We start from the raw sequence: 24,840 nt of genomic DNA on the forward strand, positions 1-24,840 counted from the left end.
TGAGCCGAAATCAAGAGTCATATGCTTTACTGACTGAGCCACAAGGCACCCCATGATGAGAACTTTTAAGATTTACTTTTTTAACAACTTTCAAAAATACAATGGAGTATTGTTAACTTTGGTCATCATGCTGTACATTACACTTACAAAACTTATTTATCTTATAACTGGAAGTTTGTACCTGTATTCTTCTTTCCCCCATGCCCCTAACCCAGCCACCACTAATCTGTTTTTTGTTTCTGTGGGCTCAGGTTCTTTAGATTCCACATGTAAGTGAGATCATACAGCATTTGTTTTTCTCTGTCTGATTTACTTCACTTAGTGTAATGTCCTCAAGGTCCATCCTTGTTATCACAAATGGCAAGATTTCCTTCCTTTTTAATGGCTGAATAATATTCCATTATGCTCCATTTCAATAATACTCCATTGTATGTGATATATACCACATTTTTAATCCATTCATCTGTTGACAGACACATAGGTTGTTTCCATTTCTTGAATATTATAAATAATGCAATGCCTGGGAGTGCAGATATCTCTTAAAGATAGTGATTTGGTTTCCTACACATATATATCCAGAAGTGGGATTGCTGGATCACAAATGGTAGTTCTATTTTTAATTTTTTGAGGTACCTACACACTGTTTTACAGAGTGGCTGCACCACTTTACATTCCCAGCAATGGTGCACAGTGGTTCCCTTATGTCAACATCCTCACCAGCACTTGTCATTGTTTGTGTTTTTGATGATAGCCATTCTAACAGGTGTGAGGTGATATCTCGCTGTGGTTTTGATTTGCATTTCCCTGATGACTAGTGATGTGGAGCACCTTTTCATGTACCTGCTGGCTATTCACATGTCTTCTGTGGGAAAATGTCTATTCAGATTCTCTGCTCATTTTTTAATCAGGTTGATTTTTTTTCTCTTTATTTTTGCTATGGAGTTATATGAGTTTTTAAAATATAGTTTGGATATTCATCTCTTGTCAGATATGTGATTTGCAAATTTTTCTCTCATTCTAGCCTTTTATCCTTTACTTTTTCCAGTTTTGCCTCTTCCAGAATGCCATGTAATTGAAATCATGCAGTATATAGCCTTTTCAGACTGACTTCTTTTGCTTAGTATGTCTGCATTTAAGGTTCCTCCATGTCTTTACATGGCTTGAGGGCTTATTTCTTTTTAGTGCTGAATAATAGTCCATTGTCTGGATGTCCCAGTTTCTTTATCCATTCATCTACTGAAGGACATATTGGTTACTTCTAAATGTTGGCAATTATGAACAGAGCTGCCATAGACAGGGTGCAGGTTTTATGTGGGCAAAGATTTTTGGCTCATTTGGGTAAATACCAAGGAGCATGATTTCTGGATCAGATGTTAAGAGTACATTTAGTTTTGTAAGAAACCACCAGATGGTCTTTTAAAGTGGCTGTACTGTTTTGCATTCTCACCAGCAATGAATGAAGAGTTCCTGTTGCTCCACAGTCTTGCCAGCATTGGATTTTGGGTGTTTTCATAGGCATGTAGTTGTATCTCATTGTTTTAATTTGCACTTCCTTAATTTCATAAAATGTTGACCATCCTTTCATTTGGTTATAATGTGAATCTTTTTTTTGGTGAGGTGTCTGTTTAGGTCTTTTGCCCAGTTTTTGATTGGGTTGTTTGCTTTCTTATTGTTGAGTTTTATGAGTTCTTTGTGTACTTTGGATAGTAGTCCCTTATCAGACATGCTTTTTTTTTTTTTTTTTTTTTTTTTTTTTTGCAATACTTTCTCTTACTCTGTAGTTTGTCTCCCATTCTCCTGACAGTACCTTTTGCAGAGCAGAAGTTTTTATTTATTTAAAAAAATTTTTTTTAACGTTTATTTATTTTTGAGACAGAGAGAGACAGAGCATGAACAGGGGAGGGGCAGAGAGAGAGGGAGACACAGAATCTGAAACGGGCTCCAGGCTCTGAGCCATCAGCCCAGAGCCTGACGCGGGGCTCGAACCCACGGACCGCGAGATCGTGACCTGGCTGAAGTCGGACGCTTAACCGACTGAGCCACCCAGGCGCCCCAGAAGTTTTTATTTTCATGAATTTTGGCTTATCAATTCTTTGTTTCATGGATTGTGCCTTTGGTATTGTACCTAAAAAGTTATCACTTATCACTATACCCAATGTCATCTGAGTTTTCTCCTACACTGTCTTCTAGGAGTTTTAAAGTTTTGCATTTTACATTTAAGTCTGTGTTCCATTTTTGTGAAGGGTGTAACTTTTGTGAAGGATGTAGGGTCTGTGTCTAGATGTTTTCCCCCTGCATGTGGATCTTCCAGCACCATTTGTTGAAAAGACTGTCTTTTCTCCTTGTATTGCTTCTGCTCCCTTGTCAAAGATACAATTGACTGTAATCATGTGGGTCTATTTCTGGGCTCTCTAGTTTGTTCCATTGATCAATTTTTCTTTTTCTTTTTAAAATTTGTTTTGTTATGTTTATTTCTTTTGAGAGAGAGAGAGAGTGTGTGAGCAGGAGAGGGGCAGAGAGAGAGGGAGACACAGAATTGGAAGCAGGCTCCAGGCTCTGAGCTGTCAGCACAGAGCCTGATGGGGCTCGAACTCACAAGCGTGAGATCGTGACCTGAGCCGAAGTCAGATGCCCAACCACCTGAGCCACCCAGGTGCCCCCATTGATCGATTTTTCTGTTTTTCACGAATATACTGTCTTGATTATGTAGTTTTATAATAAGTCTTGAAAGTTGGTTAGCCCCCCTTTTTTTCTCACTAAGGACAAATTGAGCTGAAGGAGGGAAGGTGGACACCAAAATTTCACCTTTTGTATAGTAGAGGCTAGGTATGGAGGTTAGGCTTTAAGTATTTTGGCCCAGTGGGTGTGCCAACTCTGAATTTAGAATCAGGCAGAACTCTCTACCCAGTCAGAGGCAGCATTCAGGTAATCAGGAAGCCTCTTTGCTTCCCCAGGCACATGTAAACACAAGGGTGGAAAAATGCCACAGTTTCACTGTCCAACTTGGAAGCAGTCCAAGTGGGGAGGATAGTCTTTGCTAATGGTGCTATTAGAAAAACAGCAATACCAGTGCTTTGCAGCCAGTTTAAGAACTAGAACCTACCAGTACCTCAGAAACTCCCTTTGTGCCCCTGACTTTACTGTGCCCCCTTTTTTTCTCCCTCAAAGGCAACTGCTATCCTGACTTCTGTGTTAACCATTCCTGCTCTTTTGTCCTGTTATTTATGATGTATGCATGCATTTCTGAGTTAAATGTACATGTCTCATTGTTTTCTGGGTCCATGAACTTGGATGTAAAAAATTTACATGTTTATTTTCACTTGCCTTTTTTTGTCATGAGTTGCATTATTTTTGCTGGTTCATTGTCTTTAATTATGAGTGGAGGTAATCAAACATTAGTCTGAGAAAAGGTCCAAGGGCTTTACTAGATTGCCAGAGGCCCATGGCACCTTCTTGCTCGGGTATTTCCCTAGGAGTAGGATTGCCGGATCTCAGAAAACATGTTTTTACACCATTGCTAGGAAACCGGCAGACTCTACATTCTGTTCTTTCTCACCCAGATTCCTCATCTATCACAGAACACAGATAATGTGAGTGACTGTTTTCTCAGTTCTCTAAAAGATGGGATGTAATTAGTCCATTCTAGATGCAGAGGGGAGAGGTTAAAGTGTTATATACGATGAATTCCTTAGAGTGTTAGGGCTCACTTCTCTACTGGAACCGCAGTTGTGGCATTCCGTTTTTGATGGGCATCTTCTTTTTCCTGCGTTGGTGTAATGTAGTCAGACTAATTGAGGGTTTGACCCTGGCTCTGCCACTTACTGGGAACGTGACTTTGGGGTTTACTTAATCCCACTCTGTCTCACTATACACCCTGTAAAATGATGGTGATGTAGACATCCTGGGGTTATTTGAAAATTAAATAAAATCGTTTGTGTAAAGTAACTAGCATGGTTACTGGCAAAGGTGGGATCACGGAGGGTTGTTTTCTTCCTCACCTCATCCCCTATATTATAAGGAATCAGAGATGCAGATATTAAGATAAAGTCAAGATTGCCTTCTTTTCTTCCTTGAGGTGCTGACAATTAATTTCATATTTGATATTTCGATGTAACCATATTTGATTCTGGTGACTTCCATCTTGTTATGGGTTTCCTTAGCTCAGACTTTGCGTGGGCTTGGTGGAAGTTAACAGTAGCAGAGATTAACAGTAATCTCGGGCAGCTCTAGAAAAGATGGTGTGGAAGTCACATACTTTGCCTCTGGGCTTGCCAAAAGCTGCTGTTCCCGTGTCTTGTGCACTGTCCTTTAGTCTTGCTTCACCACCCGTAATTATGCGCTAGTCTTTGAAGGCATTGTTCTCACCTTTCGTTAGGTCGCTTGTGTGTGCCAACTCATAGTATCAGTAATTTTGTACTTCATTTGTCTAGATTTGGTTGATGTTTGCAAAGCTAGTGTAATTTCCTTAGGTAAGATATAATTTGCAACAGAATGGCACCTCACGATTTAAATAGCAGCTGTTGAGGGAAGGCAGACAGTTACAAACTACTGTTTCTGTCCCTTTGACAAAGAGCTGTGCTATGATGAAATGAATAATGTATTTTAGAACATACCTGGGTTTGCTACTGTGTCTTGATTTTACACGGACAAAAGGTAAAAAACCCTCCTCATTTGAATTTGTTTTCAAATGTAACACAAGTTAGATTTCTGTGAGGGGATTTTGAAAGAATATCTGTCTTGTCACTAAGAGAAGGAAGTTCTTTCTGCTAGTTCATGTAATGGATATGGCCCATTACCTACTTCTTAGGATGGGTATTTCATTCAAAAGGTGAGAATTTATATGCCTGCATCATTCGTTGACTTGTAAAGTATTTACTGAACCTTTTTAAGTAGTAGGTACTTTGATAGACATTGGAGATGTTATTACAAAATAATACAGATACTGTTTCTGCCTTCATGGTGCAAATGGCCTACCATGCCCAGAGTTTAAGTCTGGCCTCTGAGCCTCGATCCCAGAGAAGACCATGTGTAGAGTTGGAGGTGGTCCATAGAGTATCAATAACCTGTTGTTGGAAAAACTATAGATTTTGTAAATATTTCCTTTGATACTTTCCTTGGCATTTAATAAGAAAGTTAAAAAGAATGTTGACTGAGGGGTGCCTGGGTGACTCACTCAGTTAAGCGTCTGACTTCGGCTCAGGTCATGATCTCGTGGCTTGTGAGTTTGAGCCCCACATCGGGCTCTGTGCTGACAGCTCGGAGCCTGGAGCCTGCTTCGGATTCTGTGCCTCCCTCTCTCTCTGCCCCTCTCCCACTCATGCTGTGTGTCTCTCTCAAAAATAAATAAACATAAAAAAAAAAAAGTTGGCTGATTTCATTTGAGCTCAGGAGAATATAGAAAATCCATGTGTCCAGTTCAAAAGTTGGGTGTGTAGGTTCAGTGGAACCCGAAACTCAAAAGGATAGTCCAGCTACTGGATCAGATATCCTGCTATACCTGGAGCTCTTCTTCACAGTCTGGTCTGTGAGGACTTAGACATCCTCTTTTCCAACAAGAGGCTTTATATTCTGGACTTGTGTCTTTTAACAGAAACGTTACAGAGCTGGATTTTTTAAGAGCCATCGTGGCTAGAAAGACTGGGAAAAGGCTAGTGTTAAGGTGGGGAATCCTTTTTTCTTCATTAAGGGTAATTGATCTGGACAAATTAATCAAGTAAGGGCTAATTGCAAGGCAAAAACAACAAGCAAAGGGGGCAATATAATGTGGACTAACGTTAGTAATCATCTATTATGTACTAGATGGTATTTGGTTATTTCTAAATTTTCATGGTCAATTTATGTATATTTTTTAATTTTTTTAATGTTTATTTGAGAGACAGAGAGAGAGTAAGTGCGGGGGGTAGGGGGGAGACAGAGACAGAGACACGGAATCCGAAGCAGGCTTCAGGCTCTGAGCTGTCAGCACAGAGCCCAATGTGGGGCTCAAACTCACAAACTGTGCATGAGATCATGACCTGAGCCGAAGTCAGATGTTTAACCGACTGAGCCACCCAGGTGCCCACATGTTTTTTTTTAAAAAATTTAATGTTTATTTATTTTTGAGAGAGAGAGAGTGGTCAGCTGGTATTTTTAAATTGAGAAAAGAAGGTATCAATGTATATTTATGGATATTTAAAATATAGATTTACATATTGTGTGTAGTTAATGAAGAAAGAAGATGAGAAGTGGGAGATAAAAAGTAAGGAAGGTAGGAAGAGGATGAAGAAAAGACTGGCTCTCCATGACATAAGGAAAGAGATGCAACAGAAAGCCATATGGAAGGGAAAGGAGACAATAGGAAAGGTTCTCACCTGGGCTGTTAATTTGGGCAGTTTTCTTCAGAATCAAATTTTAGTAACTGCCATTGTCCTTTGGATTCTGATTAAGACACAAGCAATTATTCTTAATACTTCCAGAACTGTCTTTGAATTTCTACAAATTCTCAAGGAGAGTCTAAGCAGCCAGCTCCTACCCTCACTTTCCTGTCTTCCACATTCCAAAGAAGTATTTAAAATTTTTTTAATGTTTATTTATTATTTTTGAGAGAGAGAGAGAGAGAGCAAGTAGGGAAGGTTCAGAGAGACAGAGACGCAGAATCTGAAGCAGGCTCCAGGCTCTGAGCTGTCAGCACAGAGCCCAACATGGGGCTGGAACCTGTGAATTGTGAGATCATAACCTGAGCTGAAGTCGGATGCTTAACCGACTGAGCCACCCAGGCGCCCCTCAAAGAAGTATTTTTTTAAAGGACTCTGCCTAAAGCATTATCACAACATAGTGTACTTCCTGAGGGTCTCATAAAATCAGAGATGAATTTGGATCAGATAGAGAAAGAAGAACAGTTGAATTAAAGAAACATTTTCATGTATTTGAAAAGTTATTATGCATATAATAACTAGTCACTATCTCAAATGAGGCTGTAATAGGAGAAAGTAGCTTAGCCATTGTAGGCAAAAAGCACTTTATTACTAAAAAAAGAGTGCTGTTGAAATTAAAATGAGTTTTTAGATGTCTAAATTGAAATCTTTTAAACTATTTTTAAAAAGGAGACTGTTCACCCATCGTAGTTAATTATTAATCCTGCTTATGCCTCCAGACTGTTAAAAGGTAAACTGAGGCACATTAAAAATTTGAAGTTTATATGGGTAAATATCAATTGGAATTGGGCAGTAGTAAACCAGGAGTGTTCCAACGACAGAAGCTAGGGGTGAGGTTTTTATAGAGAAGGTGCAGAAGCAAAGCAATGATTTGATTGTTTAATATTTTACAGTGTTGTGCAATTTGGGAAAGCCTGGTTGGCTGTTTGTGATTGGTTTCACTTTCTTGGATTCCCAGGCATTGACTCTGACTTGGGTTTTGGTTTGCTTCTGTAGGCTACCAAGACACTGGAGCCCACTCAGTCTCATGGCCTCCCTGTCTATGTCAAGACTATAGACACATAGCTCTGTAATTCAGTGGGATTATGCATGTGGTAAAAATAATTTCATGTCTGGCTTTAAAATCATCTTATTTTGTAGTGTTGGTTTAGGACCTTTAGAGCTTCTAGTATAAGATGATGCTTTTGGTATTTCACACTCAGCTTATTTGAGCTGATGGGAGTTTGTTGTTAGAGCGTGTAATAGAGAAGCGAGGGACAACGTGAATCAGTCTGGGTCACCACCACCTGTGCCTCATGGCTGCAACCTTGGCTATAGTAGCTTGGAATTAGTCCTCATGATGCCAGTGACTGTGGGAAATGTCCCCTCAGAAGTGGGTGTCTGTTGCTCTGAATTCTAGGGCAGTGGTCTCTCAACAGTTTGATCGTATGTCGCATCAGAAAAAAGTGAGTGTAATGGATCTGTGTTGACTTATAGATTATGTGTTTATTACTCTAATACAGGTTTGTATACACTATTGAACCTACACAAAAATAAAATTTAAAATAGAAGATAAAAAAATGTAAATTTTATTTCTAGCATTTTCTTCCACACTCTACTACTCTCTTTGGGTGATCTTCTGGAATGTGCATACCATTTCTGGAACCTTCTGCTCTGGTGTTTAGCCATTAAGATGACTCAGCTATTTTCGTTGCCTGGAAGATATTAACTAGCTGCATGATCTTGAGCAGATATCCAAACTTAACTTATTTGTAAAGTGGGGAGTGATTATAGCGGTCTCACAGAATTGCTTTGGAGATTAAAGGCAACAAGGTATCTAAAGTTGTTAGCGCAGTGTCTGAAATATTAACTACTTTTCTTGATGTCATTGACAAGTTGTTTTTCCATTTCTGTCTTACCTCTTCTGTTCATTCATGACTACCTACCAACTTTCCTTTTGCCTCAGGATTTTTGCTTACTGCGTTCACTCTGTGTGTTTTTGCTGGCTTTCTTCTCTCATGTGCAGAGAGAGGATCTGTTTGGGCTCATTGTTTATAACCACACGTCCCATTTTTTCGGAGGCAATCCTGGTTTTCACCTATTGTCCCAGTGTAATTACAGGGGTTCTTTTAACTTTAAAGGTGTCCTGGTTTGGAAATAAAATAAAACACATGGTCACCCTATTTATTAATCAGTCACCATCAAGTATAGTGGACCTCTGTGAGGCAGATCTCTTAAATGAAGGCCACCTAGTTGGCACTGTACAGCCTAGAGATGGTTCTCTTCAGATGAGGTGTAAATCTCTAGTTTACCCTAGATGTTACCTAAAGAGAAGGGTTCCATAATTTACTGTCTATGAGGAGATGACAAGGGGAGTGGTGAATGTGACATACCCTTAGAGAGATGTCTAGTGTCAGAGCTAACTATAAATATATTTAAAGATATATTACTTTATGGAAGGGCAGGGATGTTGGAGTCTATAGCCATGATGACTGTCTACCCAGACTGCAAAATGAAAATCAAGCATTTATTGGGTATTGAGCTTGGAAATCTAACTGTGCAACCTAAAGCTCAACATTATGGTAAATATTTTCCAAACTGAGATTAAGTTCTTTTGATTTGGAATGAAACGTGCTACTATTATGTAAGGTCACTCTCAAGTTCATAATAGGAGTTAGAAATAGGTTATCTTATTCTTCACCAGGCTCTCTAGGAGGAGCAGGATCATTTCTTGTTTTCTAATGGTTCATGTTGTCTGGCTCCATATTTTACCCCTGTTGGACATCCAGCAGGTATTAATTAGCAATTGTGAAGGTTATTCTAGCAGTGCAGGGTGGGGGAGAAGATACACGATTAATAAATTATGTACATCTTGGGGTGCTTGGGTGGCTCAGTTGGTTGAGCATCTGACGTTAGCTCAGGTCATGATCTCGTGGCTGGTGAGTTTGAGCCCTGCATCGGGCTCTGTGCTGACAGCTCAGAGTTTGGAGCCTGCTTCAGATACTGTGTCTCCCTCTCTCTGTGCCCCTTCTCGGCTCACACTCTGTCTCTCTTTCTCTCTCTCTCTAAAGTAAACATTAAAAAAATAAATTATGTACATCTTCATCTTCAAGTGATTCCTATAACTGTGTTTCTGAGTCATAGTACTTAAAATGATTAGTGATTTAGGGAGTCATAGAGGACAGATGTCATAATAAAGAAAATGAGATTTTTGGTGTTTATTCCTTCTTTGATGACATATATGGGAATTGATAACATATGAAGCTGATGGACAAATTAACTTTGGCATTCCCTGAGATCTGTAGGCTTGGTTTCCAAAAATGAACATAATACTTGGTTGTGATTCTTAGAATCCTTAAAATCCTGGTACAATATTTAAAAGCAAGGGCCTTTATTTTCTCTCATAGAATGAAGAGCAGGCTGTGAATGTAGTGGGACGTAATCAGTATCTCATTGTTTCTCCAGGAGGAAAAAAAACAGGGATTGTAACTGTGTGATTACTACACTTAGAAAATCTGTTATGACTAAAATATGGCTCTAATTCAGATTTTTCCACCAATGCTTGACATCTTAAATAATGAAATAAACAGTAACTTTTCCTTCAGAAATCTTTATGCATACTATGCCTGAATGATCGCTGCTTTGGATCACAGTCCATTTTTAATTTCCTGACCTGGACATTTATAAGTCAATGCCAGCTAGTCATGAGTTCAGTTTCTTCCTCAAGTTTCCTATCTTTAAACTGAGGAGTAGACATAATTACCCATAAAAACCTTATAGGGAATCAAGCTAATACTGTTGGAGAAGGGCTGGGGTTATGTGAGTGCTGTGTGATACCTTACAGTCAGATCCCAGCAATGAATTTCACTTCTTTTTGTACCTCAACATGTACTTAAAAGAATGAATTTCCCCAGGTTTTGCCCCTTCCCTTCACATTCCTTTACTTCCATTTTTTGAATTTCATCTGTTCCTGTGGTTTAAATAATTATCTTTGTGCTAATAGCGTCTAAAATTTGTATTTTGAGCTACTTAACGATTTTCCTGGCCTATGCAGTGACTCATCACACATGGATTTCCCGAGGAAAATGATATTTTAGAATCTCAAGCATTCTTTTGCAATTTAAAAAATAACTTACCCAAATATCAAGGAATGGCCATCATTATTACCACTAAAATTAAAAGGAAGGTCTTCTCTCCTGTGCAAAATGGGACACCCCAGTGGATATGTTTTGCAGGCAGTTTGGAAATCATGCTACTGAAGTTTTAGTGAGAAGATGGTTTGGAGATAATACATCTAAAATTGAGGTAGGAACAAATGTGAAAACAATGAGAAATGATGATCTCTTTGTAATATTATAGCATTAATTGAGTGTTTTAATTAGGGGAGGCTTCCCAGAGAAGGTATTTTCTTCAGCGACTTGAACTGGTGGAAAGCTGATACGCTGAATCATTCAGATGATAGACTAACACACATAAGTCTCTTATGAAGGCAAAAGAAGCTATGGGTTTGTGGCAGGTGTTTTCTGGCCTGGAATAGGCAATCTTCTGGAGGATAATAAGGAAGGTTGGTGAAGTAATGACACGAGACAGGCGACTTGATGGAAGACACTCAAGCAGAGGTAAATACATTTCCATTTGATGCAGAATTCTTGAACAGGAGAGTATGTTAAAAGCAGCGTTGGAAGAAATTCACCCAGTGGTCTTGAGACTGAACTGGAAGAGGAGATGTGAATGATGGAGAGTCCGGCACAAACATGGTTGGTAGGTTGTCCTCCCGAGTGGTGGTGAGCTGTGCATTTCAGCGCAATTTAGCAAATGGACAATGGTCGCTATGAAAGTGAAACGAGAGACATATCCAAAAAACCTTATGGAATTTGATTAGTCAAAACTGCATACTATTTGAATGAATAGCATGAAGAACAGAGGAGTTGAAGATGTTTTAAAGCATATATTAGGTTTGAGCTGTATTAAATTACCAAATTTGAACTTCTTTTTTTTAGACTTAAAAATTTTTAGTTTTTAAAAAGTTAACATGTGCACAAAAGGAAACTGAAAAACACAAGAAGTAAAGAACAAAGTCATCCGTAATCACAAGCAGTTTACAGTTTGATTTCTAGGTCCCATGTGTGTATCTACACATCTAAGCATTTTAATGTAATTAAGCTCATATGTTTATGTATCATGCTTTTTTACACACCATGAATATTTACCATTTCAAAGTCCCAAAACTATGAGTATTTTGATAACCAAGAATACACTACGCCAACTCAGTCTGAAAGAAAAAAAATGTAATCCTGCCTTTCTTGGTGACAAAAATTTCATTGAAGACAACAGGCCTCTAGATAAAGATTTTGGCAGAGTTACAGTTAAAATACTGCATTCCTGGGGTGCCTGGGTGGCTCCGTTGGTGAGGTGTCCTACTTCGGCCCAGGTCATGATCTCGCAGTTCGTGAGCTCAAGCCCCACATTGGGCTCTGTGCTGACAGCTCAGAGCCTGGAGCCTGCTTCGGATTCTGTGTCTCCCTGTCTCTCTGCCCCTCCCCTGCTTCCACTCTGTCTGTCTCCCCAAAATAAATAAATATTTTAAAATAATACTGCATTCCCTACTGTTCAACTAAAAATGAGACATAAAATAACTGAATACACAAAGTACAATGCTTCTAATAGAATTCATTATCCAAACTATAAAATATAAGCAAGGAGGTATGTTTCCACTGAATCACTTCATGTATTCCTATGGCACTGACAAAGAGATGCACATACATACATTAGCGGTTATTATTATTAGAATGTAGATATGAACACACCTGCATGCATCTCTCCCACCGTACTTCCTCCTGCCCCTCTGCTAGCAGCCTAATGCGAAAGTCCTGACATACGTTTCTCAGAGACAGCTTAACACTTCCATGCCCAAGATGCTTCCTTCCTATCAATTAAAACAAAAAGAAACTTATAAATTGGTTAATTCACTAGCTATGCATTGTATGATACATTGTCACTTTAGGACATCCAGAAAGCTTAGGTGTTACAAAATAATGGACCTTTGGGCGCCTGGGTGGCTCATCTGTTGAGCGTCTGACGTTGGCTCAGGTCAAGATCTCGCCATATGTGGGTTTGAGTCTCCTGGCTTGTGAGTTTGAGCCCCACATCGGGCTCTGTGCTGACAGCTCAGAGCCTGGAGCCTGCTTTGGATTCTCTGCCCCTCCCCTGCTCAAGTTCTGTCTGTCTCTCTCAAAAATAAATAAACATTAAAAAAAATTTACAAAATAATGAACCTTGTCCACAGCAAACACAGGTACTTCATAAAAGTGCACATACAGACCTCTAGTTATTACATAAAACTGTCTTCTAGATGTGGAGATACTAACAGAAAGAAAGCCCTTCCCTCACCCCACCTCTGCTCCCTCCACCATTTCAGTGACTAAGTAAGTACAGGACTACATCTCGCTCCAAGAAGTGGTTTAACAGACACTCCCAGAACAGCCCTTCCTAGAAACTAACAAAAGGGCTTTTATAAAGGGATTATTTTACTACCTCTACTTTTAATATACTTTGGGCATTAGGACTTGTTTCTCCTTTAACACACAGTATTATTAACTAAAATGCACCTACAGAACAATGATTAGACAATCTAAATTTGTCTAAAGACTCATGGGCACAGAACCCTTCTCTCCTCACTCCCCCCCACCCCCCCAGTTGAACAGTCACCACACTCTCTAGCACATCAGGTTCAACACGTCCATTCCCCAAATACAACCATTCCTGTAAATTAACAGAATAGTTAAAGGGGGTTGTTATTTTAATTCTCTACTTCTAACATGTTGTTCACTTTCAAACATCTAGAAGACTAGACATTTCAAGTAAGGATTTACCAAATTTGAACTTCTTAAATCTACCAAAGTGGTAGTTTTATATGGTTTCATGTATACACAACTAGTTGGAGGTGACTACTCTAAAAAATGGGTAATGGCATCAGTAAGGAACCAAGAATTGGAAGGGTAGCAATATTACCAATTATGTGAAGACAAAGATTTCAAGTGATTGTAGGTGTTTTTAGAGCTCTGAGCTGGGAGTGGGGTAAATTGTAGAACCAAGAACTAACTAACTAACTAAATGCAAATTTCATGAATAATTTTTCTTTGGAATTTTAAATTTACTAACTGAAATTTACTAACTGAAAATTTAGTAGAGAAACTTTGGAAGATTGGTTACCTCTTTGGACAGTTTGGTCCTGACCTGGGCAACTGCTCAGTTTTGAATTATTTGGCTATTGAGCAAGAAAAAGTAATTTTGTGAATTTGAAAGGGAGCCTGGAAACATGTTTTTCTCACTTTTATAGTTTTCCAATGTAGCCACAAAGATAATTAGACATAAGTTAACTAAGAAACTAAAAGTAATTCTGTCTCTGTCTCTGTCTGTCTGTCAGTTGGTCACACACACACACACACACACTCTCTCACACACACACACACACACACACACACACACACACACACACACCCTGAGAAGAAAACACTTGAAATTTTTGAAGAAAAAGGCAGGTACATACAACAATGCACTGTTTGTTTATTGAGATATAATTGGCATACAACATTATATTGGTTTAAGATGTGCAACATAATGATTTGGAATTTGTATATATTGCGAAATGATCACCCCAATAAGTCTAGTTAACATAAGTCACCATATTTTTTTGTTGTGATGAGAGCTTTTAAGGTCTACTCTCTTCGCAACCCGCAAGTATACAATACAGTATTGTGTCACCATGCTGTAGATTATATCCCAATGACTTATTTATTTTAAAATTGGAAGCTGGTACCTTTTGACTCCTTCACTTGTTTTGCCCAGCCCCAACCCCCTGCCTCTGACAACTACCAATCTGTTCTTTGTATCTATGAGCTTGTTTTTTTTAATTTTGTTTTATTTTTTATAATTTTTTTTATTTTATTTTTTTTTAATTTTTTTTTTCAACGTTTTTTTATTTATTTTTGGGACAGAGAGAGACAGAGCATGAACGGGGGAGGGGCAGAGAGAGAGGGAGACACAGAATCGGAAACAGGCTCCAGGCTCCGAACCATCAGCCCAGAGCCTGACGCGGGGCTCGAACTCACAGACCGCGAGATCGTGACCTGGCTGAAGTCGGACGCTTAACTGACTGTACCACCCAGGCGCCCCATAATTTTGTTTTAGATTCCACATATATAAGAGATAATATGGTATTTGTCTTTTTTCTGTCTGATTTAGTTCCCTTCTCATAATGCCCTCAAAATCCATCCATGTTGTTACAAAAAGCAAGATTTCATTCTTTTTTATGGCTAACTAATATTCCAGTGTGTGTGTGTGTGTGTGTGTGTGTGTGTGTGTGTACGTACCACATTTTATTTATCCATTCATCTGTTGATGGACACTTAAGTTGTTTCCATACTTTGGCTCTTGTAAATAATGTTGCAATGAACATGGGGGTACGTATATCTTTTTGAGTTAGTGTTTTTGGTTCTTTGGATAAATACTCAGAAGTGGAAATGCTGGATTATACAATAGCTCTGTCTTTACTTTTTTGAGGAAACTCCATGCTGTTTTACATAGTGGCTGCACCAATATACATTCCTACCAGCAGTGCACAAGGGTGCCCTTTACTCCATGTCCTTGCCAACTCTTATTTCTTGTCTTTTTGAAGTAGCCATTCTAACAGGTGTGAGGTGATATCTCAGTGAACAATGCACTGTTTTGAAATACTCAACTTGGCTGAATTGCCTTGACAGTGCTCTACTTTTCTCAATGTAGATCTTATTGGTGAGTGTAAATTCATAAATGGCCCATGTTTACTCCAGTAATAAAGAATGTAACAGCATTGCCAGATTAAGTTTGTGACGTTCTCAGCAAACCAAGGTAGTGTGAGTCTGGAGGAAATCTCCTATAGACTGCTTTGAAAAGGATGTGTCACTAGCCCAGCCAGCTCTCCAAGGAGGCATGCCACGCTAAATAGGACCAAGTAGCAGTGAAGGAAAGGTTACATGTTTTTGAGTGGCAAATTGTCAGGTTATTTCTTCCCATTTCCTATTCAAACTCACGTCCAGTGCTTCCTAAATAGCACAGAAACACTAGCCCTGTCTTCTCTAAGCTCAGCCAATGTGGGGTATGGGGCTAAGTAGAATGAGCTCATTCTCCAGGTTCCCTCCATTTGCATGCATATTTTATTGGGTCTTCAAAGAAGCAGCTCATGAAGAGCCATGCAAGTGTGTGTGTGTGTGTGTGTGTGTGTGTGTGTGTGTGTGTGTGTGACAGAGAGGAGAGAGGGGAGAGAGAGAGAGAGAGAGAGAGAGAGAGAGAGAGAGAGAGAGAGATTCTATTTTGAGCGGTTTGTGCTCACTTAGGGTGAATGGGGTGTGATGTTTCATATTTAATCCCACTCTGTGTTTCCCCATGGTTAGGTATTATTAGGTTTTTCAGAAGAAATGTAATGCCCAGTCTCTGATTTTGAGGGAATTGGGAAATAAGTTGGGGAGATAAGCATCTATGTACAAAATAAAGAACAGCAAAAACCAGCTGTAATCATTATTGGGTAGTAAGTATTCTAGGGGTCTGAGGAGGAATTTTTTTTTGTGACGTGATTTAGTCATGAAGCCTTCTTGGAAGAATGAGGTTTATGTTTTAGAATTAAATTTCAATTAAGTTAGCATTTATTGAATATCTACTGTGGTAGTCTCAGTAATGGAACTAAATTGTGAATTATGAGTGAAAAAAACAGTCGGGTGTGATTGTTTTTGTATAGTTCAGGTAGAAGCATCTAAATGCTTTTTTCTAATTGTGTTCCACAAAACAACATTACGATGGCCATATTATTGTTATTTCCCCCCCTTCTTAAAGCAAATATTTCTTAATTTTTGCTTGGTTCACTTGTGTTTTTCCTGTAGACTTCTCTACCTTCTCTAAGTGAAGATTTTGTGACTGCATTTCTTCTTTCTCGAGCCCTGGCAAGTCCCTCACGGGTGATTCTTCAAGCAGTGTGAGTCAGCTGTCTTGGTAGCAATTGTTCTTTTTTTTTATTTTTATTTTTATTTTTTTTAAATTTTTTTTTCAACGTTTTTATTTATTTTTGGGACAGAGAGAGACAGAGCATGAACGGGGGAGGGGCAGAGAGAGAGGGAGACACAGAATCGGAAACAGAGCAATTGTTCTAACGAGCCGATAGTTCAACTTTGCAGTTTTGGGCTCTCGAAAAATAATCCTGTACCATTTTCCGGATCATTAGACTATCCAGAATTTCTGCCTCAAATACACTTTTATGTCTGTGGTGCCGAGGATTGCTTTCACCTTCTGCCTGGATTCAGTCACACAGTGTGGGAACATCACGATGTGTGATCCTTAGAAGTGCAATCAAAACTGTGCATCAGTGGAACCAGCTCAAATTTAGTGAAGTCACATCTGCTTTGTGTCTGTGTTTGTTCAGGGATAAAAGGAAAGAAGCACCAAGGCTCCTTTATGCTCTCATGTTTTCATCTAGCAGGCAGCGAGCGCGGGAGGTCTGTTGTTCGTCATTCCTGGATAAGATCAAAGCCCGCCTGTTCTGGCAAAGCCGTTGCTAATCTGCAGGCAGGATAGGCCTCTATGACCCTTGAGAACGTTTATAATGCTGCTACCTGGGAAACATCTCTCCCTGCTTGCGAAACAGTCTAGCTGAAAAAAGTTGCACCTACCATCGTTTGCCTGATTTTCACAGACAACTTATTCTGATAATTTATAAGTGAATAACATTTTGCCTGAAAATGATTTTTCTCCATACTCACATTTTCCTTTTGAAAGATCGTAGTAACCACTTTCTTAATAAAGCCAAGGAGATGGTAAGATACTCAAGAAAGAACATATTTCCTTTTGCTTTATTGCTTTTCTCATACTTTTTAGGCATCTCATGAATAGGACCCAGTAAATTGCGGGCTCCTGTGACTGTGTCCTATACCTCCTCTTCGGTCAAAATAATTCATATTTAGGACAAAAAAAATGTAGATTGTACCAAAGTTTGTGGGATTTTATTCAACATCCAGGAATGAATGTAACTAACATCATGCATTTCTTTTACTCAGTTATTCATGTGTGTGTTCACTCATGTAGGAAACATCCTTTGAGTGCTAAGTGCCAGGCACCCATCGCACGGTGCTGTGCAATGTAGGAAAGTAAAGCAACATAACGGAGTGTGGCTGGAAGGGGTTGCTGTTTTCGCAGTGGCAGGGAGGTCCTTGCTGATGTTCCAGCAGAGGCCTGAGTAGGAGAGAGAGTCAACTCTGCAGACATCATGGGGAAAAGGCAGAGGCAGAGGGAGCATCCAGGTCAGAGGTCCTGCATAAGTGTCCGTAATAGCACGCAGGTGGGGGGGCTGGGGTGAGCTAGTGAGTGGCCCCGAGGGTAGCAAATGAAGTCAGGAAGGTTGTCAGGGGTGGCAGAGGCCAGGGGCCTGTGTCTGGGTTTGAGCAGAAACGGACCGGACCTGACTTGTGTTTAAATAGACTCACTCCCGCTGCTGTGTGGAGAGTTAGTTAACAGGCAGAGGGTCAGGCATGGAAACACGGAGACGGGGTAGGAGGATTTTGCCATAGCCAGGGGAGAAATTATGGCAGTCTGAGTTAGGCTGAGGAGTCGGTGAGAAATCAGATTCTAGATATATTTTAAAGGTAGGCCTTACAGGGATTTTATTATGTGGAACTTGAGGTACAAGAGAGGGGATGCATACAAGGCTGGCTCTCAAGTTTGCAATCAAGGCGACTGTTCAGCACTCTGCCCTTGTGATTTATGTTGTTGTGTGAGGAGCAGTTTGTTCTTTTTCATTACTGTTTTAGGATTCCGTTGTATGAACGTATCACAATTTATCCATTCTCTAATTGATGATCATTTGAGTAGTTTCCAGTTTGGGGGCTATGATGAATAATACTGCTGTGAACATCCTTTAGGTGTCTTTTGGTGGGCAAAAGCAGTTATATCCCTTGGGTAGAAGTGGAGTTGCGATTTTGTTCTTTCTGTCTTTCCACATCATTCTGGCACGCTTGCTTACATTGGTGCTGGGAGCTCCTGTGGCTTCTTGCGGACCTGCTCTAGGAATTCTTCTCTACCTGAGCACACACTTGGGACTGACTCCCTTTTTCTGTTCCCTCTCCAGCATCTTGTAACAATCTTCTCTTTCTTCTGTTGATTAACAAGGCAGAGTTTAGCTTGTGCCTGCCTACAACTCACTATGTTTATACAGTTACCAGCAGGGGAGCTTAACATGATTTACACTGGTACATTTCCTTACTGTAGTGGTTGCTACAGGTTTTTGAGGGGTCTACATCTCCCCTTCTCACAATGTGATAAAAGCTATAGGCCCTCTGATAGAAAATGCCCCTGTGAACACACACACTTTTTCTTATATTTTTTCTTACACTTTTGGGGGATTTGTGGTCCTCCAGGAAACTGTGGGTCCATGGTGCGTAGATTAAGACTCTTCTCTGTTTTGTAATGCCTTAAAGATGTGTCAGTACTTCCGTTTACCCTCTTTTTTTTTTTTTAATTTTTTTTTTTCAACATTTATTTATTTTTGGGACAGAGAGAGACAGAGCATGAACGGGGGAGGGGCAGAGAGAGAGGGAGACACAGAATCGGAAACAGGCTCCAGGCTCTGAGCCATCAGCCCAGAGCCTGACGTGGGGCTCGAACTCACGGACCGCGAGATCGTGACCTGGCTGAAGTCGGATGCTTAACCGACTGCGCCACCCAGGCGCCCCCCGTTTACCCTGACTCTTCAAGATCTTCTGCTCTGAGCTGTCCCTGTCAAAAGAAGTAGCCATACAAATGACCATATATGCATAGATATAAAACTGATTAATACAGAAAGTCTAACCTATCTGGCAAAAGACATAAGAATTATTAGCAGTTAGAAAAGTCATTGTAATGATTGTGGAGTCCTCATTCTTTTCAGTTCTGTGACCATTTGAGAAGTTTCCTAACTGTGTCCTTCACCACTCTTGTTAAACTGCGTGACTAGAGATTCAAAGAAATAAAATGCAGTTCAGCTGGACCCTCCCAGGCTGAGAGGGCCTTGCCTTGGCCTCAGGGACAGCTGGCATGCGGTTGGGACGTGCACGCCTCCTGTTCCCTCCCTCACCAGGAACCTGCCCCTCCTCAGCCTGGGTGCGTTTCCTGTCTCGTATTTTCTTAGTGGGTGAGTGGTTGGGTGCTACTGCATCAGAGTTCGTGGAAAAGAATGGAAGAGAACATGTGTCCACTAAATGAAGCACACAATTAAATAGTCCATGATAAATTTGATCCTTTTCTTGGAAAAATGAACATTTTTTTCTTTAAAAACTTACTGGTTTGAGATGTTTTACAAAAGTAACAGGAAAGTACAAGGTGAAGATCATTTCCCTTCTGCAATGCCCATTGCCGTTCTGCAAGGAGAGCCACTGTTACCCATTTACCTTCCCAGGGTTTTTATCAAGCATGGAAAAGCACGTTGTGGATCTGTTTGTTTTTGCTGGACTGGGATCACATTACACCGTGCTGTGCGGCTTCTGTCTTCCACCTTGTAGGGTAGCACAGGCATGCTTTTGTGCATGGGCTGTGTTGGTGCTGGGTCAACTTCCTCTTACTTTGTCTTCCTTTTCTAGTGTGCTGGTTTTCTTTTCCTTGTTTTTAAAGTAACAAGCTGGTACCCTAGCATTCAAAGTTGACCACACAGTACTTTTTTATACCTGTGAACTCTTGGATTTTAACATATTTGATGTGCTTTAGTTCAATTCAGTCTTTAGTCTGGATGCTTCGATAGTCTCATCTTTGTTCGGTGTCAGCCTTCCCAAGTCTTTTTTGACGTGACTCAGTGGTCTGAGCTGAATTCCTCACTTTCACATATGAGAAGGTATTCTAGCCTATTCGTTTCCCCAGGTTAAAGTTAAATTTTGGAAACAAGGCTCAATTTTACTTTGTGCTTTGTTTAGGAAAATTTGTCTCACTAGGCTTAACCAGATCTATCTGCTGCAAGACTGGGTGTGCCTTATCAGTCAATCATCAAATATTTTTGAGAGCGGCCATGTGCGGGGAAGCCAGCTAAATCCTGTTATGGTAGCAAACAAGTCACCCCTGTCTTCTTGCTGCTGTACCCAGAAAACCAGAATGCAAACAACAAAAAGGAGTTCTTACTATTCCTTTAACATTTATCTTAAATTTTTTTTAATGTTTTTATTTATTTTTGAGACAGAGAGAGACAGAGTATGAGCAGGGGAGGGGCAGAGAGAGAGGGAGACACAGAATCTGAAGCAGGCTCCAGGCTCTGAGCTGTCAGCACAGAGATCGACGTGGGGCTTGAACCCAGGGACCGTGAGATCATGACCTGAGCTGAAGTCGGACGCTTAACCGACTGAGCCACCCAGGCGCCCCTGCTTTAACATTTATCTTAAGAATATTTTTGGGAAACCACCGATCCATGGAAAGGTATGCGATTGAAAGCCATATACAAATACAGTAATTTATTTACTTTTTTTTTAGTTTTATTGTACAATAATTTACATACAATAAAATCCACCCATTTTAAGTGCTCAGTTCAGTGAGTTTTGGTACATGCCTACAGTCATGCAACCAACACTACAATCAGTCTTCCATTACCACAAAAAGTGTCCTCTCTTTGTAGTCATTCTTTGTCCCCACCCCATTTGCAGGCGACCCCTGATCTTCTTTTGGATGCTATAGTTTTGCCTTTTCTAGAATTTCTGATAAATGGAAATTTGTGTCTAGCTTCTTTCACTTAGTAGGATGCTTTTGAGACATCTCTGTGCTGTTGCATGTATCAGTTTTTTGTTTTTTTGTTTTTTTGTTTTTGCTGAGTAGTATTCCATTGTTGAGTTATACCATCACATTTACATTTACAGTTGGGTTGTCCCCCTGCCCCCCACTTTTTGGGCTGTTATGAATAATGCTGAGATGAGCATTGCATACAAGGCTTTGTGAGGACATATGTTTTAATTCCCTTGAGTAGATACCTGGGAATGGGGTATTTTAAGTATATGTTTAACTTTTCAAGAAATTACCAGTATGTTTTTCAAAGTATTTGAACTATTTTACATTCATCCCACAAATGAGGGTAAGAATGTATATGTGCATTAGATATTGGGGGTCCAGCTGCCCCACATCCTCCCCCACATGTGGTGTTGTTGTTCTTTTTAATTGTAGCCTTCTGAGCAGGAATGTAGTAATATGCATTGGGGTTTTGTTTATTTTTTTTAAGTTTATTTATTTATTTTGAAAGAGCACAGGAAAGTGCACGAGTGGGGGAGGGGCAGAGAGAGAGAGGGAGAGAGAGAGAATCCTAAGCAGGCTCCGTGCAGTCCCAATGTGGGGCTTGATCTCACGAAACTTGAGATCATGACCTTAGCCAAAACCAAGAGTGGGACGCTTAACTGACTGAGCCACCCAGGCACCCCTGTAACTGAGGTGTTAATTTGCATTTTCCTAACGACCAGAGATGTTGAGCATCTTTTCATGTGCTTGTTGGCCTTCCATATGTCTTTCCTTTGTGGTGTCTATTCATGTTTTATTGGGTTGTATGTGTTCTTTATTGAGTTGTAAGAGTACTTTCTATATTCTGAATCCAAGTCCTCTGGTAGATGTATGTTATGCTTTTGCAACTTAGTTTTAAGTTCAAATTTTTAAAAATTTTATTTATTTTTGAGAGAGGGAGAGAGAGAGAGAGAGAGAGAGAGAGAGAGAGAGAGAGAGAGAGAGAGACAGAGAGACAGAGAATAAGCAGGGGAGAAGCAGAGAGTGAGGGAGACACAGAATCTGAAGCAGGATCCAGGGTCGGAGCTGTCAGTACAGAGCCTGATGGGGGGCTTGAACTCACAAACTGTGAGATCATGACCTGGCCCAGAGTTGGACACTTAACTGACTGAGCCACACAGGTGCCCCTTAAATTCAATTTTGATAAGAAATGTTCAATTCATCTACATTTTTATTTGAAATTCAAAAGATATAATCTTATCTGAACAAAATCTAGTACATTTTAAGCACAATTTTATAATCATGCAAGGGAGAAAGGAAGAAAAGAGGAGTAATGAGAAAGTTCAGAGAAGAAATAAAGGAAATATTGGAGAAAGAGTGAAATAAGAGAGTAAAAAGGAAGAAAATGATTAGGAAAAGGGAAGAACTTGATAAAACAAACAAACAAAAAAGATGGAACGAGAGAGATCCTAAGACATGGAGGAAGAGAACAACACACACACTTGAAGTTATGGAGGAAAAAGGAGAAATAGATATGAAAGGAGAAGACAAAAAAATGCAGGGAGAAGGAAACGCCACAAGTGTTTCTTCTAGTTCCCTTGTCTTGCCTCCTGCATCAGCTAATGTGATAGCTCATCTCTTGCTTCCGACTTCTCATGTCCAGCCTGTTTTCTGGAAGTCTCACTTTTCCTCACACCTCCCAATTCTTCAATATTTTGCTATTCCAGCTTCCAGACAAGCAAAATAGCTGGGTGGTGTGTGTCCCTTCCATCTCCAGAGTATAAAAGCACACACAGACTCTGAAGTTAGGTGTTTGGCTTTGAATCGTAGCTCTGCCATTTGCTAACTCTGTGATCCTGGGCAGCACCTAACTTCATGCTCCACTGTAGAGTGGGCATGGTAGCACCACCTGTCTCCAGTTTTTCTATGAAGATGAAAGAATCCATGGGAAGCTCTTACCATGGTGCTCGGTTATTGAATGTTAACTGTTAGTGGTGCGTGTGAGTGTGTGTGTGTGTGTGTGTGTGTGTGTGTGTGTGCACGTGCACACGTGTGTGTTGGGAGAGGAGGTATTTCTTGGTCATCATTCCTTCTACGTTTGGTTCTTTGTTCATCTTCTTTTAATCGGGGAGTACCTTACCAAATTAAAATATTGAAGTGACAGACTACCACAACAAACATCATGCTTCTGGAACTCCAAAATATAAACACAACTGTGTTTACACATCTGGAATGTAAAGTTGGAAATAATAATAATGAATATTTATATAGTGCTTTAACTTGGAGCATTTTACCCTAGTACTGACAGATATTTAGTACATGACTTACAGGATCCAGGGCCAGAATTTCCTGGTCTCTGTAATAGGGAGAAGCCCAACAAAACCATGGTGTGATAAACATAGCTGAACAAAGTGAGAGGTCCGAGATTTTTATCCATAAATACTGGACATGAACCCTACCCTTTCATGCCAGTCACCCCTGCCACAATTGCCATCATATTAAACAGAAGGTAGTATTTGGAAGGGGATCCTTCCTGATGCAAGATCCCTTCTGTAGCATTTCTCATCTGCCTCTGCCTGGACGTTATTTATTTATTTATTAAAAAAAAAATTTTTTTTTTAACGTTTATTTATTTTTGGGACAGAGAGAGACAGAGCATGAACGGGCGAGGGTCAGAGAGAGAGGGAGACACAGAATCAGAAACAGGCTCCAGGCTCTGAGCCATCAGCCCAGAGCCCGACGCGGGGCTCGAACTCACAGACCGCGAGATCGTGACCTGGCTGAAGTCAGACGCTTAACCGACTGCGCCACCCAGGCGCCCCAAGCAGTTGAAGGTTTTTGAACATAAATGCAAAACTTTATACTTAGGCTTGTTTACAGTTTAATTGTGTTGATGTTTGCCCTCGTAGAGATGATAAAATCTAGATTTTTATCTGTCAAATTAGCTATTGCTTCCCAATCTGCATCATCTGAAAATCTGATAAACTTTCCTGTATATTCTTCCCAGCCATTGGTAATGACAAAGGTGCCTTCCTCACGCCTGTAGCATCAATCCACCTCAACCTCAGGTAGCTATCAGGCTCCAGCCCTAAACTGAGAGCCAAGATCTTAGCTGTTCTCTTCTCAGGTATTTGCATGTTAATACGAGACAAAAAAGACTGTTAAACCTTTCAGAACAGAAAGAATAGATTCTAATGGTTGTTTCTCTGGTATCTTGGCAGGAGTTTCCTTCTGCAGATTCTGAGCATTTTCCATATACCAGATAATAGACGCTGAATGTGGTTAGATGCAAACATAGTAACTAATACAGGATAGGTGCTCTAGTAAAGGCAGAGGTTAAGCAGAGTGGAGGTAAAAAAGAGGAAGACAGGGGCATCTGCCTGTTCTGTTGTAATTGCTTATATAAAAATTTGAAATGGCAATTAATAAAAGGATAGTTTTTGTGGATTTCAGAAGCCATTCATAGAGCAAAAAAACATTCCTTTGGTGGTCTCCTCTCCTCTTGACCACAGGATTTCTTTCTGTCTGTCTCTCTCCCTATTATATATACAATATATCCATTATAAGTACATTATATATCTATATAATATAGATATTATACATTTGTATTAACTTATATAATATGTATACATGTAATTTGTATTTATAGAATGCATATAGATACAAATATAATGCATTTGTATATATATAATATATATATTTTTGAATTTTC

The 24,840-nt window shown here is 39.9% G+C and overlaps 1 protein-coding gene across 6 annotated transcripts in view; it reads left to right on the forward strand.

Moving 5' to 3' along the window:
* The window catches only part of ITPR2 (inositol 1,4,5-trisphosphate receptor type 2), a 515,364-nt gene that overhangs the window by 68,466 nt on the left and 422,058 nt on the right, over positions 1–24,840 (forward strand). The window contains exon 2 of one of the 6 annotated variants that reach the window (XM_086713795.1): positions 16,307–16,398. The exons of the other annotated variants lie outside the window; for them this stretch is intronic. The gene's annotated coding sequence lies outside the window, so the exon portion shown is untranslated. The remainder of the gene's footprint in view (positions 1–16,306; positions 16,399–24,840) is intronic. 6 annotated transcript variants of the gene reach the window in all.

This window comes from Puma concolor, chromosome B4 (genome assembly GCF_028749965.1).
Source record: "Puma concolor isolate L17-30 chromosome B4, mPumCon1.1.hap2, whole genome shotgun sequence".
Classification (NCBI taxonomy): Eukaryota; Metazoa; Chordata; class Mammalia; order Carnivora; family Felidae; genus Puma; species Puma concolor.